Raw genomic sequence first — 12,633 nt, forward strand, 5'->3', positions numbered from 1 at the left:
TCTGCATCTATTGAGATAATCATATGGTTTTTATCTTTCAATTTGTTAATGTGGTGTATTACATTGATTGATTTGCGGATATTAAAGAATCCTTGCATTCCTGGGATAAAGCCCACTTGGTCATGGTGTATGATTTTTTTAATATGTTGTTGGATTCTGTTTGCTAGAATTTTGTTAAGGATTTTTGCATCTATGTTCATCAGTGATATTGGCCTGTAGTTTTCTTTTTTTGTGGCATCTTTGTCTGGTTTTGGAGCAGTGCTCACACCAAAAGCTTAGTTACCATCCATCACGATATAGTTGATCCCTTTTACTCATTTAATCCCCCCTTCCCCTCTGATAACCACTACTCTGTTCTCTGTATCTGTGTATTTATTTTTATTTGGTTTGTTCATTTGTATATTTCTTTATTAAAATATATTTTCACATATGAGTGAAATCATCTGGTATTTGTCTTTCTCATCTGACTTCACTTAGCATAATACTCTCAGTGTCTATCCATGTTGTTGCAAATGGCAAGATTTCATCATTTTTTATGGCTGAGTAGTATTCTATTGTGTATATATATATATATATATATATATATATATATACACACACACATACACACACCACATTTTTATCTGTCCATCTGTTGATGAACAGTTAGGTTGTTTCCATATCTTGGCTGTTGTAAATAATGCTGTTTTGACCACATAGGGGTGCATATTTTTATATATATTGGATATTAACCCCTTATCTGATGTAAGATATATCTTCTCCCATTCAGTAACTTGTCTTTTCATTTTGTGGATGATTTCCTTTGCTGTGCAGAAGCTTTTTAGTTTTATGTAGCCCCATTTGTCTATTTTTGCTTTTGTTTCTGTTGCCTGAGGAGACATATCCAGAAAGATATTGCTAATACTCAAGTCACAGAGTGTACTGCCTATGTTTTATTCTAGGAGTTTTATGGTTTCAGGTCTTACATTCTTTAGTGTTATATATTAAACTTTACAAGAGATTATTTTATGGAGGCATTGTTTATTTAGATCACAGTTCAGCAGTTTTTTTCTGTAGAGAGTCAGATGGTAATATTTTAGCCTCTGTGGACCATATAGTCTCTGTTAAAAGTACTCAACCCCACTGTTGTAGTGCCAAAGCAGTCATAGATAATATGTAAATGATTGTGCATGTCTGTGTTCCAATAAAATTTATTTACAAAAGCAGAGTGGACCAGATTTGGCTTGCAGATCTTTCCCAACTACTAATTTAGATGTACCTGCATATTTACTACTTTATTTTTCATTTTTTGTTATATCTCTGAGGTTATTTTTGGTACATTTTCAAGACAAGGATGTCTCTTCCCATCTCTGTTTTTCAACATTGCCCTAGAAGTTTTAGCCAGTGCAATTAGGCAAGAGAAAGAAATAAAAAGCATATGATCAGAAAGGAAGAAATAAAACTGCCTCTATTTGCAGATGATGTAATTGTCTATGTATAAGTCCCAAGGAATCTACAAAATAAATTCTAGACCTAATAAGTGGGTTCAGCAAGGTTGCACAATAAACCTATAGAAATCAATTGTATTTCTATATAGCATTACAATTACAATAACAGTTACAGTTGTTCAAAAAATAAAGTGTAAATCTGATAAAGCATACACAGAACTTGTATCCTGAAAAATACACAGTACTGATGATAGAAATCAGAGATCTAAATAAATGGAGAGACATGCCATGTTCATGGATTAGAAGACTCAATGTAGTAAAGATGTCAGTTCTCCCCAAATTGATTTATGTAATTCCTATAAAAATCCCAGCAGGTTTTTTGTACATATAGATATGGGTATTCTAAAATTTACATGGAATGGCAAAGGTTCTAGAATAGCTAAAACAATTTTGGAAAAGAAGAATAAAGTAGAAGGAATCAGTCTGCCTGATTTCAAGACTTATGTAACTATAGTAGTCAAGACTGTGTGGTGTTGGTGGTGAGATAGATACATAGATCAGTGAACAGAATAAAGAACCTAAAAATAGACCCACATGAATATGCCCAATTGACTTTATTTATATTTGGATGTGCTAGGTCTTCATTGCTGCATGGGCTTTTTTCTAGTTGTGGCAAGCAGGGGCTACTCTCTAGTTGTGGTGTGTGGGATTCTCATTGCTGTGACTTCCCTTGTTGTGGAGCAGGGGCTGTAGGCCCTGGGGCTTCAGTATTGCAGCACGTGGGCTCAGTAGTTGTGACTCCGTGGGCTTCAGAGCACAGGCTCAGTAGTTGAGGTGCATGGACTTAGTTGCTCTGTGGCATGTGGGATCTCCCCAGATCAGGGATTGAACCTTTGTCTCCTGCATTGGCAGGCAGATTCTGTATCACTGAGCCACCAGGGAAGCCCTGCCAAATTGATTTTTGACAAAAAGTGTGACAGCAGTTAAATAGAGGAGGAAAGAAATGGTGCTGGATCAGTTGAACATAAATAGGCAAAAACAAAAACCAGAAACAAAAATACCTTGATCTAAATATCACACCTTATACAAAAAATAAATCAAATTGACCACAAAGTTAAATGTAGAATTTAAAGCTATAATTTTTTCAGAATACTAGAAAATCTTCAGGACTTAGGACTAGGCAAAGAATTCTTAGACTTGACACTGACAGTATGATTCATAAAAGGAAAAAAAATGATAACATTGATTCATTTCACTAAAATGAATTTCACACATCTAATTCATTTTACATTGATAAAGATTTTGTTAAGAGACAAGCTGCACAATGGGAAAAAATATTTACAAAGCACATATATATCAAAGGACTATCTGCAGTATATAAAAAATTCTCAAAACTCAACATTAAAAGAACCAAACAATCCAGTTGAAAATGGGAAAAAAATGGGCAAAAGACATAAAGAGATGTTTCATTGAATAGGATATATAACATGACAAATAAGCACAGGAAAAGATGTTCAACATTATGAACCACTGGAAAAATGCAAATTAAAGCCAAATGGGATTACTACATACCTGAGTAGATAGAATACAAAATGGTGACATCACCAAATGCTGCAGAGAAATGGGGTCACTCATACCTTGCTGATGGGAGTGTACAATGATATAGCCCCTCTGGAAAATAGTTTGATAGTTTCTTAAAAACACTAAATATTCAACTACCATATGTAACCTAATAATTATACTCCTGAGCATTTATCCCAGATAAATGAAGATTTATGTTCAGACAAAAACATGTACATAAATGTTTATAGCAGATTTATTTCTAATAGTCCTTAACTGGAAATGATATAGATTCCCTTCATTGGGTGAATGGCTAAACAAACTGGTACGTTCATACCATGGAATACTACTCAGCAGTATAAAGGAATGAACTACTGATGTACACAAATCTTACATGGATTTCCAGAGACTTGCGCTAAGTGAACAAAGCCAGTCCTGAATGGTACATACTATGTGATTCCATTTATGTAACTTATTTTAAATGACAAAATTATAGACATGAACAACAGATTAGTGGTTCTCAGGGATTGAGGGGGCAGGAGTGCGAAGGAAATGATTGGCTGTAAAAGAGTAGCATGCAGGTCTTCGTGATGATGGTAATGTTCTCTATCTTGATTATGTCAAAGTCAGTATCCTGGTAGTGTTCTTCCACTATAGTTTTGTAAGATGTTACTGTTGTGGGGAACTAGGTAAAGGTTACACAGGGTCTCTCTGTATCACTTCTTACAAGTGCATGTGAATCTATAATTACCTCAAAATACAAGGTTTAATTTTAAAAAAAGCAAGGGAAAAAAGAATCAGAGTCATATAGCCAACGGCAAGTTGCTGTTTAACACAGGGAGCTCAGTGTGGTACTCTGTGACAGCCGAGTGGAGTGAGATGGGGGGGAGGTTCAAGAGGGCGGGAACATATGTATGCTTACGGCTGATTCCTGTTGTTGTATGACAGAAGCCAACACAACATTGTAAAGCAATTATCCTCCAATTAAAGTGAAAGTCACTCAGTCGTGTCCGACTCTTTGCGACCCCATGGACTATACAGTCCATGGAATTCTCCAGGCCAGAATACTGGTGTGGGTAGCCTTTCCCTTCTCCAGGGGATCTTTCCAACCCAGGGATCGAACCCAGGTCCCCCACATTGAAGGTGGATTCTTACCAGCTGAGCCATAAGGAAAGCCCAAGAATACTGGAGCAGGTAGCCTATCCCTTCTCCAGTGGATCTTCCCAACCCGGGAATCAAACTGGGGTCTCCTGCACTGCAGGCAGATTCTTTACCAACTGAACTCTGAGGGAAGCCTCCAATTAAAAATAAATTAAAAAAAAGCATGAGTCAGAAGAATCATAATACTAAATAATGTATTAATTGTACCTTTATATTTGGTGGCGTTCTAAGGCCCTGGTCTAATTTTGTTCTGAAGTGGAGCAGTGGAGAGGTCCATGTGAGTCTCTATACATAGGTGTATGATTGACTTTTTTCCTCAAGTGCTGCTACTTTGAAATTCTATTCAGTGTTTGCCCTTTGAGTGCCTTTTGCCTCTGGTTTTCTTTTAGACACAAACCAGTTTTTTCATGTCAGTTCCAAGGTCATTTCCAAGCACCATTAAGTTTTATGATCTTGTTCCTGCAGTGGGTTCTCACCTGAGAACCAGAGTGTCTAGGCACTGACTTGTTTTCCTGAGTGATTTTTCTCTTTGCCTATGTGATATAGATTTCTTATTGTTCCCTGATTCCTATTCTCATCTTCTCTTTTGTAGTAGAAACTCCATTTTTGAGCTGGGCACGTGGCTGCCCAGAGTAAAGGTTGCACTGCTCAGATTTCATTGTAGCTAAGTGTGGCTATGTGACCAAGTACAAACCTTCTGTTTTGATTAAGCTATACATTAAATGGAGCTATCAGTTTGCCTTAACGAACAGTGAATAGGTAAAATAAAATACTTTATATAAGAGCTGTGTTTTATGGGTTGAATTGTATCCCCATAAAAAGATATGTTGAAGTCCTAACCTCTGGTACCTCGGCATATGTGTGACCTTATATGGAAGTAGCTCTTTGCAGATGCAATCAAGTTAAAATGAGATTTTCCTGGAGAAGGGTGGACTCCTAACTCACCCAAGAAAAATGCCATGTGAAGATGAAGATTGGAGTTATGTGTTTACAAACCAAGGAACTCCTGGAGTTGCAGAGGTTAGAAGAGAGGCATGGAACAGATATTTCCTCTGAACCCTTGGAAGAAATGAACCCTGCTAATGCCTTGATTTTGGACTTACAGCCTCCAGAACTGTAAGGCAATACGTTTCTGTTGTCTTAAGCCTCCCAGTTTGTGGTACTTTGTCATAGCAACACTAAGGAAACCAGACCCTATTGTTTCTAAACTTCTTTTGGGGTATTTAAAAGTGGGACTCATTTGAAAAGACCCTGATGCTGGGAAAGATTGAAGGTGGGAGGAGAAGGGGACGGCAGAGAATGAGATGGTTGGATGGCATCACTGACTTAATGGACATGAGTCTGAGTAAACTCTGGGAAATTACTGGCGTGCTACAGGGAGGCCTGGCATGCTGCAGTCCATGGGGTCGCAAAGAGTCGGACACGACTGAGCAACTGAACTGAAAAATGGTTTGGGGACTTCCCTGGTGGTCCAGTGGTTAGGACTCTGTGCTTTCACTGCTGAGGGCCCAGGTTTGATCCCTGGTCAGGGAGATAAGATCCTGCAAGCCGTGTGGTATGGCCAAAAAAGAGCAGGGGTGGGGTGGGCATGCATAGGCTTCTTAATCTGAGTCCTGAGATGTTTGGATTGATTATGCCTAATTTTTTCCTGGAAAATCTCACTGTACCAAGCATTGATATTTTTTATTACTCCAAAGCCCTTCCATCTTCCTTACATTTTTATTGCTGATTTGATGTGCTTGAATGCCAGCCAAAGTCTAAGGTAAGTGGTAGATGCAAGGACTGGGTGGTTTCTGTGGTAACTTCTTGCAGGAGCCCTCCCTTTCTCATTTCAGCAATTGTCAGGGAAACATCTAATTTCAGTTTGTGGGGTCTGTCAATTTGAGTGACTCTTGGAAGAGGATATAGTTAAATCTCTTCAAGATCCTAATAAACAAATTCAGAGCAGAGCTTTTTGAGATTCCCTGCAAGTTATGATAAGTTTTTCTGTAAGTTAGGCATATTAACTAGTCCTCTGCCTGAAGTGCTCAAACTACCCATTTGTTCATATGCAGAAAATGTTGATGTTGAGTTTTGCCTAAGAGGAAGGCTGAAGTTAAAAAAAAATGCCCAGAGCCAGAGATCTGGTTGTCTGATGCCACATTATTCAGTCTATAATCTTCAGCATGCCCTATAGTAAGAGAGATCCAAGGGGCCTGGCCTATACAAAACTGTTCACAGGCTGCAGAGTTGGCAGGCTCAACACTGTGTGTTTATTGCTTCTAGTTAGGTGTTGTTGAATCAGTGGCTGGCATTGGTGGTGGTTAAAGGAGATAGTTGTGGGCACAAATTCTAGATATAAGCAGTTCTCATAAATGGGAATCCCTAGGGTTATCTCTACTGTGACAGCTTCCCCATGGTGCTATTCTTGAAACAGGTATGGTAGATTGCAAAAATTCCTCCCATACTTTGCAACTGTGGAGCTAAGTACAGGATGTGGAGCCTGTGTCTCCATCCTTAGGGTCTTGGACAGTTTTATGACTTGGTTTGACCATCATATGCAGTGGAAGAGACTTGGGTAGGTTTTGAACCTAGAACTGAAGAAGCATTTCAGCTTCAATGCTTGCTCCTTTGGGAATTCTGTCACCATGTAAAAAGGCCCAGGCTCACCTGCTGGAGCATGAGAGGCTATATGGAGGGGAATGAAGGTGCCCAGTCAACCCAAGGCTGACTGTGGAAGCACAAGTGAGTACCCCTCTGAGTTCAGCAGAGTCTGGCCTAGATCAGTGATATTATTGCTCAGCTTAAGCTCAGCCCACATTGCTGACTCACACAACTATGAACTAAATAAATATTGTTTTAAGGCACTAAAGTTTTGGGGTAGTTTGTTACACAGCAGTAAATCATTGACAGAGTCAATGGCTCTGGACCAATCAAGGCTTGCCTTTGTCCTGTCCTCTGTAACACCCAGGATTCTCAGTAACACTATCCCATTAGTAACAGAAATTGGTGGTTTAGTCACAAGTCATGTCTGATTCTTGCGACCCCATGAACTGTAGCCCATCAGACTCCTCTGTCCATGGGATTTCCCAACCAAGCATACTGGAGTGGGTTGTCATTTCCTTCTCAAGGGGATCTTCCTGACCAAGGAATTGAACCTGTGTTTCCTGCATTGCAGATGGACTCTTTACCTACTGAGCCATCAGTGGGTAATTTAGACAGAAAAGGAGTTTATTGGCAGGATATTGGATAGCTCAGTCTTTCTTCTTGGGAAGCTGGATAAAAGTCTTAATGCACAGCTAAGGGGCAACACTGCCAGAACTAGAAGCATATCTCAGCATAGAATTGGTCTGGTTAGGATGCTGGAACCATAGCTACTAAATATTGGATACCTCCAGCCACAAAACACATTGCCTGCACTGGACCTTGGGTGTGGTGCTAGGCACCTTGCTGCCCCTGGGGGCACTGAGGTTGCTATTGTTTCCAGAAAACAGTGATCTAGTCTTCCTGCTACTTCACATCACTCATTGCTGCTTAAAATGCCTGTGTGTTGTGTCTGGCCAAGCTTAGGTGCTATGCCCATACCCTGATTGAGAAGAAATCATGAAAGTGGGTATCTGACATTTTTAGCCTATTTGACTGAGGACAGGTGAAAATTTTCATAAACACTGGCAAGAGTTTCTGATGCTGGGCAGCTAAAAGAGAAGTGGCAAATGCTGATCCGTTTCTGTTCTATACTCTGGTTGTCTCAGCTGGTTACAACATAGTTAGGATGGAGCCAGTTTGTGGTTTGTTTCTTGGGTCTGTTGAGAGAATATACTCAGTTTTGAGGCTGAACCCTTTATACTTGCTCCTTCTCTTACAAATGTGTGTCCATGATGAATTGGAAGGCCAGGGAATTGTGGGGCCCAGTTTTTATTATCTGTGGCTGCCAAGGTACAGATAGTGTGTTTCTTTGACTTGGTGTGCTCAAAGAGATGCCATTCACTGCCGTAGAATGCCACCTAAGAGTACTGAATGGGTGGTATCTGAGTGAACATAAGGGGTTGACTCTTTGCTCACTGAATTTCACTCATGTGACATCTGTAATAGAAATTGTTGAGAGACAAGATCTTTTAATTCAGATGGTTTCTTATTTTCCTCTAATAACGTTTCTAAACTCTGAAGTACCTATCTGCAAAACCATTCATGTAGGATTAGTTTCAGTGTTAGAAATGAAACAAAGAGACAAGGATTCTGCCTGGAGGGTGGGTAGTAGCTGTTTGATAAATGTTCATCCTTTTTCCTCAAACTTCTTAGATACACCTCAGTCACATTATGTCTTAGCTCAGGCTGCTGTAACAAAATAACACAAAGTGAGTGGCTAATGAACAAAAGAAATTTACTTCTCACATTTCTAAGGGCTGGAAGTCTGAGATCAGGGTGCTAACATGACTGTGTTCTGGTGATGGCCCTCTTGTGGGTTGCAGACTGATAACTTCTGTCTGTGTCTTCACATCGTGGAGGAAGCGAGATCTCTTCTGATTCTATAAGAGTACAGATTCCATTCATGAGAGCTTTACCTTCTGGACCTCCTCACATCCTAATAACCTTTCAAGGGCCCCATCTCCTAATACTATCACACTGGGGAGGTAGGGTTTTAACATGAACTGGAGGGGTCACAGACATTCAGTCTATAACAGATTATAAACCCTTTGAGGGCAGGGACTCTTCTTTCTGTGTCAAATATCTCTTAAGTTGTCAAATCTCTAAGCATGGCTTGTGATGGGTAGAATGTCTTGGGAGAAATCAGGACCTGGGTCTCAGCTCATCCATTGTAGTCGGGGCATCAGTTAAGGGGGGATGGGTGGATGTATCAGGTCAGGCAATGCAGAGTCTATCTGGGCTGATGAATTAGTGTCTAAAGGTGATTCAGGGGAGGAGCTAGGATATCCACCTAGGTCCTAGGGATGTCCTTTTAGGCAAACACAGCTCAATGGCAGGTGATCTAAGAGCAAGGAAGGTCTGGGAATCAGGGAAGTGTCAGGGGGCATCTGGGGATGAGTTGCAGGACAAGGACAGATAGGTGAGAGCAAGGCCCAGCTTTCAATGATGGATATCTGTCAAGCTAGAGAGGGAAGAGAATGGATGTGTGTAGCTGAGGCATAGAAAGGGGATTCATTTGGTCATGAAAGGAGGTGAGTTTGGTCAATAGAATGTAGCCACTAGGTTACAATAGGAACAATAGCACGATGGGCTTGGAGCTAGGTTACCCCTAGTTGGGCTGAAGCCCCTTAAAGCCACCTGCATTTGTCATGATGTTGCAGGGGACTCAGTGTGCTGGTTGTCCCGAGGCTCTGCTAGGGGGAAGAGAACTGACCTGAACAGGGAGGGGCCGTCTCCAGCTTCAGTGCCCTGCACTAGTCTGCTTTGGTTGGGGGGTCAGCCTCCTCAGAGGGAGGCTGCCAGTGTGGCAGGGGAGGTGAGCGCGGCGTTTGCTCTTTTTAACGGTTGGATAGGGTCTTCACTAGGAACTTGGCACAGAAACCCGTTAATGAAGTCAGGTTGCCTACCCTACCAAAAGCTGCTGTTCTGGTATGTTTCACTCTGCTGGAGGGTTCCAGTCCGTCCAGGTTCATACTGGAGACTGAAAACTCTGGTGTGATCTGAGATGGAACTTGCATTCATTCATTCTCTGAAGCATTTCAAGGATCTGTGTATAAAGAACGGATGCTCCACTTAGAAGAGATGTCCTGGTATGCTCTGTTCCTCTAGCTGCTGCTGTTGCTAAGTCGCTTCAGTTGTGTCTGACTCTTTGTGACCAGGCTCCCCTGTCCCTGGGATTCTCCCAGCAAGAACACTAGAGTGGGTTGCCATTTCCTTCTCCAGTGCATGAAAGTGAAAAGTGAAAGTGAAGTCGCTCAGTCGTGTCTGACTCTTAGTGACCCCATGGACTGCAGCCTACCAGGCTCCTCCGTCCATGGGATTTTCCAGGCAAGAGTACTGGAGTGGGTTGCCATTGCCTTTTCCAGTTCCTCTAGCTAAAGCACTAGTTTCTTCCTTTGTCTCTCTCTCTCTTTTTGGCACTAGTTTCTTTAAAAAAAAGAAATGTGTGTGTATGTGCACAAGTGTGTGTAAAATAAAAGATATAAAATATAGAATGGACTGAAATCAGCAAACTTATAAAAATACCAAATAAGCTCAACCTGTAACTTTATTTATTCAAAGCACTAAAAATGTCAATAAACAAGTTGAAAAGTGAATCCTTTGGCTCCTGAGGTAAGTCTGAGTTGCCAGAACCAGTAAAAGCTTTGTGTAATCTTGGCAGCACATGAGTTCACCTGAGATTTTGCTGCTTCCAGCTGTATGAAATATTGTGATATACAGAGCCTAGAAACCTGGGCCAGAATCCTCAGACAAATTTTCTTGTATCATCTGAACTGTAATTGCCTTTTAATTCAGTTCTAGTATTAAAACTGCTTTTGTGTATGTGTAAGTTTCCTTCATCTCATCAATTCCTGGCATTTGAGAGAGTGCCTGGCACACAGTTGACCATCAGTGAACATTAGTTCTTATTGGAGATTCTCCTTTTCTCCTCCATCACAGTGACTGTCTTCTTGTGGTTGGGGGAATGCTTCTTCTGTAACTTGGTGGTTCACCCCTGGCACATTCTTCCTGTCTCTTCTGCCTTGAGCTGTTAGATCCTGGTTTTCTTCCTGGGTAGGTGCCAGCCTCCAGGAACTCCTGACCCTGAAGTGCGTGCCTGCATGTGTGCAGCTGGCTTGGGCAGCTTCCAGAGCTGTGGCACTGGCTTGCCAAAGAAGGCCTAGAGAATAAAAGTCATAGTAGGAAATCATTATCATCAAATGCCATCACTGCCTATAATCCTTCCTCATTCTAAAAGATGATCTAGGTGCATGATAAAAAAATATCTGTAGAGTTACTCTGTCAAACCTGTATATGTCAATCCATTGTTCAAAAACCAAAGTAACTAGTCCAAGTTTTGAATTTATTTGAATTATTGTCTTTAAGAACCATATTAATATCATATTTGACTCCTTAGCATATTTTTGCCTTTTTTTTCTTTTTGCCTTTTAATACAAAAATATTCCTTCTCCTGCCACCTCAACCCCTGCCAAAGGGAGTAAATTCAAAGCTCTGGAAGGATATGTTGTGTAGTTCACCCTTGAAAAGCATGGGGGTTTAGGGGTGCTGATCCTCCAGAGTTGAAAATCCATGTGTAACTTGGAGTCTGCCCTCCATATATGCAATTCCTCCACATCTGCAGATTCAGCCAATTGCAGCTCATGTACTATTTGCTATTGAAAAAAAAATCTGCATTATAAGTGGACCTGTGCAGTTAAAACCAGTGTTCAAGGGTCAACTGTATTTCTCTTTGCCTTTGCTTGCTTGAAATTAGATGATTATAAAATAACTTACTTGAGCTCACCTCAGGTTCTTGCTATCCTTTAAAATGTAAAAACAAAACAAAGCAAACTTTCTTTATGGAATAGGTTGATATATTCACAATGTCACAATTCAGAGATACGAAGTAACATGCATAGTGGTTCTATTAGTGAGTGAAGAGTTAAGTCAGTTAAGTAGGTATATTTAATTTATTCCATGAATCTTCCTGATGTGAAAGCAATGGGATGTGTGCTTTGGGGAATGCAGGGATTTTTTTTTAAATCCAGGACTTGCCTTCAAGAGATTTACAGCCTTGTTTTAGGGAGATGTAGCAGGTATACTGAGAACCATAATATAAGTAGAAGTGGTAAGTGCCAGAGGGGGAGGTTCAAACCATAGTTTTAGCTTTTACCCACACAGTTCCTTTTCATAGAATTTTTGGATCTAGCAAAAGGTTTGTGCTCTCTGTAGTCTGACCACTTCACTCCAATAGATGACTAAGGAGATCAGGTGCCTTCTGCACGGTCACCCAGCTAGACAGCCGCTACCTTTGACAAAGATAGCTCGTTCTTATAAAGCAAGCTGCTATTAAAATACCTTGACACAAATGACAATGAAAACACAACTGTACAGTCTGTGGGATGCAGCAAAAGCAGTCCTGTGGGGAACCTCATAACTATATAGATCTTCTTCAAAAAAAGCAAGAAAAATCTCAAACAATCTAACCTTACCACATAAAAGAATTAGAAAAGGAAGAGCAAACAAAACCTGAAGTCAGAAGGAAGAGAATAATAAAGATCAGAGAGGAAATAACATAGAGATCAAAAAAATGATAAAGCAAGCTGCTGCCTAGTTCTGTGCTTGGTAACTTAGAGGAAAGAGCACTTTGTGTGTGTAAAATCTGGACTTGGTGAGAAAGGACTGTTGCAGCTTTGTTCAGCTGGGCACTTTGTTTTGAAATTGCCCTTAGAGCAGGTGGCTGGGGAATGGATTTGGGAGTACATCTATAATAGTTCTTGCTGACTTGGGGTTAGGCTTTGTCTCTTACTCTTTACAACTTTTCTAAATTCATTTTAAAGAAGTAGACCATACGTTCACATGATTCAAAATTCAAAAGGTA

General features: G+C 40.5%; 1 protein-coding gene and 1 non-coding gene across 4 annotated transcripts in view; both read left to right on the forward strand.

The window, feature by feature from the left end:
- Positions 1-12,633, forward strand: part of REPS2 (RALBP1 associated Eps domain containing 2) — a 258,187-nt gene that overhangs the window by 40,751 nt on the left and 204,803 nt on the right. The gene's annotated exons all lie outside the window — the stretch shown is intronic.
- On the forward strand, positions 5,609-5,681 carry TRNAE-UUC. Its single transcript has one exon. It is a non-coding gene; the product is annotated as a tRNA-Glu (tRNA).

This window comes from Cervus canadensis, chromosome X, assembly GCF_019320065.1.
Source record: "Cervus canadensis isolate Bull #8, Minnesota chromosome X, ASM1932006v1, whole genome shotgun sequence".
Lineage (NCBI taxonomy): Eukaryota > Metazoa > Chordata > Mammalia > Artiodactyla > Cervidae > Cervus > Cervus canadensis.